Here is a 2500-nt window from a genome sequence, read left to right as displayed (position 1 = left end):
GGATCTGGTGCATTAGTGCTGGTATGATCGCACCCGAAATACTATCCATGCTTATTGCTTTTATGTCTTAAAAGACGCAGAACCTCCTTTGTTTTCGTACGCGAGGCGTGGGACCCACGTGACCGATCGGCGCCGTTCCAAAAATACGAAAACCATCAACCATGAAACGGAGGCCACCCGAGCATAGAAATAGCAAGCAAGAAAAAAAAACAAAAAAAAACCGCACGTAAAATCTAAAAAAACGCAAACGCGCAAACGAAAAAGGGGGGTGCAACACGAGGACTTCCCAGGGAGTCACCCATCCTAGTACTACTCTCGCCCAAGCACGCTTAACTGCGGAGTTCTGATGGGATCCGGTGCATTAGTGCCGGTATGATCGCACCCGAAATATTATCCATGCTTATTGCTTTTATGTCTTAAAAGACGCAGAACCTCCTTTGTTTTCGTACGCGAGGCGTGGGACCCACGTGACCGATCGGCTCCGTTGCAAAAATACGAAAACCATGAACCATGAAGCGGAGGCCACCCGAGCATAGAAATAGCAAGAAAGAAAAAAAAACAAAAAAAAAACCGCACGTAAAATCTAAAAAAACGCAAACGGGCAACGAAAAAGGGGGGTGCAACACGAGGACTTCCCAGGGGGTCACCCATCCTAGTACTACTCTCGCCCAAGCACGCTTAACTGCGGAGTTATGATGGGATCTGGTGCATTAGTGCTGGTATGATCGCACCCGAAATACTATCCATGCTTATTGCTTTTATGTCTTAAAAGACGCAGAACCTCCTTTGTTTTCGTACGCGAGGCGTGGGACCCACGTGACCGATCGGCGCCGTTCCAAAAATACGAAAACCATCAACCATGAAACGGAGGCCACCCGAGCATAGAAATAGCAAGAAAGAAAAAAAAACAAAAAAAAAACCGCACGTAAAATCTAAAAAAACGCAAACGGACAAACAAAAAAGGGGGGTGCAACACGAGGACTTCCCAGGGGGTCACCCATCCTAGTACTACTCTCGCCCAAGCACGCTTAACTGCGGAGTTATGATGGGATCCGGTGCATTAGTGCCGGTATGATCGCACCCGAAATATTATCCATGCTTATTGCTTTTATGTATTAAAAGACGCAGAACGTCCTTTGTTTTCGTACGCGAGGCGTGGGACCCACGTGACCGATCGGCTCCGTTGCAAAAATACGAAAACCATGAACCATGAAGCGGAGGCCACCCGAGCATAGAAATAGCAAGAAAGAAAAAAAAACAAAAAAAAAACCGCACGTAAAATCTAAAAAAACGCAAACGGGCAACGAAAAAGGGGGGTGCAACACGAGGACTTCCCAGGGGGTCACCCATCCTAGTACTACTCTCGCCCAAGCACGCTTAACTGCGGAGTTCTAATGGGATCCGGTGCATTAGTGCTGGTATGATCGCACCCGAAATACTATCCATGCTTATTGCTTTTATGTCTTAAAAGACGCAGAACCTCCTTTGTTTTCGTACGCGAGGCGTGGGACCCACGTGACCGATCGGCGCCGTTCCAAAAATACGAAAACCATCAACCATGAAACGGAGGCCACCCGAGCATAGAAATAGCAAGAAAGAAAAAAAAACAAAAAAAAAACCGCACGTAAAATCTAAAAAAACGCAAACAGGCAACGAAAAAGGGAGGTGCAACACGAGGACTTCCCAGGGGTCACCCATCCTAGTACTACTCTCGCCCAAGCACGCTTAACTGCGGAGTTATGATGGGATCTGGTGCATTAGTGCTGGTATGATCGCACCCGAAATACTATCCATGCTTATTGCTTTTATGTCTTAAAAGACGCAGAACCTCCTTTGTTTTCGTACGCGAGGCGTGGGACCCACGTGACCGATCGGCGCCGTTCCAAAAATACGAAAACCATCAACCATGAAACGGAGGCCACCCGAGCATAGAAATAGCAAGCAAGAAAAAAAAAACAAAAAAAAACCGCACGTAAAATCTAAAAAAACGCAAACGGGCAAACGAAAGAGTGGGGTGCAACACGAGGACTTCCCAGGGGGTCACCCATCCTAGTACTACTCTCGCCCAAGCACGCTTAACTGCGGAGTTCTGATGGGATCCGGTGCATTAGTGCCGGTATGATCGCACCCGAAATATTATCCATGCTTATTGCTTTTATGTCTTAAAAGACGCAGAACCTCCTTTGTTTTCGTACGCGAGGCGTGGGACCCACGTGACCGATCGGCTCCGTTGCAAAAATACGAAAACCATGAACCATGAAGCGGAGGCCACCCGAGCATAGAAATAGCAAGAAAGAAAAAAAAACAAAAAAAAAACCGCACGTAAAATCTAAAAAAACGCAAACGGGCAACGAAAAAAGGGGGTGCAACACGAGGACTTCCCAGGGGGTCACCCATCCTAGTACTACTCTCGCCCAAGCACGCTTAACTGCGGAGTTATGATGGGATCTGGTGCATTAGTGCTGGTATGATCGCACCCGAAATACTATCCATGCTTATT

At 47.2% G+C, this 2500-nt stretch overlaps 8 non-coding genes across 8 annotated transcripts in view; all 8 read right to left on the bottom strand.

Annotated features, from left to right (window-relative positions):
• LOC145150053 (5S ribosomal RNA) overlaps window positions 1–35 on the bottom strand; it is a 118-nt gene extending 83 nt beyond the window's left edge. The window contains exon 1 of the ribosomal RNA XR_013730883.1: window positions 1–35. This exon is cut by the window's left edge and continues 83 nt beyond it. This is a non-coding gene — a ribosomal RNA (5S ribosomal RNA).
• Window positions 36–265: 230 nt separating this feature from the next.
• Window positions 266–384, bottom strand: LOC145155963 (5S ribosomal RNA). Its single transcript, XR_013736390.1, has one exon. It is a non-coding gene; the product is annotated as a 5S ribosomal RNA (ribosomal RNA).
• A 230-nt stretch (window positions 385–614) lies between these two features.
• Window positions 615–733, bottom strand: LOC145148250 (5S ribosomal RNA). The gene has a single exon (XR_013729143.1). It is a non-coding gene; the product is annotated as a 5S ribosomal RNA (ribosomal RNA).
• Window positions 734–964: 231 nt separating this feature from the next.
• LOC145146312 (5S ribosomal RNA) lies at window positions 965–1083 on the bottom strand. The gene has a single exon (XR_013727262.1). It is a non-coding gene; the product is annotated as a 5S ribosomal RNA (ribosomal RNA).
• Window positions 1084–1313: 230 nt separating this feature from the next.
• On the bottom strand, window positions 1314–1432 carry LOC145153672 (5S ribosomal RNA). Its single transcript, XR_013734167.1, has one exon. It is a non-coding gene; the product is annotated as a 5S ribosomal RNA (ribosomal RNA).
• Window positions 1433–1662: 230 nt separating this feature from the next.
• On the bottom strand, window positions 1663–1780 carry LOC145150500 (5S ribosomal RNA). The gene has a single exon (XR_013731322.1). It is a non-coding gene; the product is annotated as a 5S ribosomal RNA (ribosomal RNA).
• Window positions 1781–2011: 231 nt separating this feature from the next.
• Window positions 2012–2130, bottom strand: LOC145152533 (5S ribosomal RNA). The gene has a single exon (XR_013733067.1). It is a non-coding gene; the product is annotated as a 5S ribosomal RNA (ribosomal RNA).
• Window positions 2131–2360: 230 nt separating this feature from the next.
• On the bottom strand, window positions 2361–2479 carry LOC145148249 (5S ribosomal RNA). The gene has a single exon (XR_013729142.1). It is a non-coding gene; the product is annotated as a 5S ribosomal RNA (ribosomal RNA).
• Between the last annotated feature and the right edge of the window lie 21 nt (window positions 2480–2500).

The sequence above is a fragment of the Lactuca virosa genome, chromosome 1, assembly GCF_052849685.1.
Source record: "Lactuca virosa cultivar CGN04683 chromosome 1, Lactuca_virosa_CGN04683_v6, whole genome shotgun sequence".
Lineage (NCBI taxonomy): Eukaryota > Viridiplantae > Streptophyta > Magnoliopsida > Asterales > Asteraceae > Lactuca > Lactuca virosa.
The sequence above is the reverse complement of the archived record's forward strand: the minus strand, read 5'-3'. Positions and strand labels throughout refer to the sequence as shown.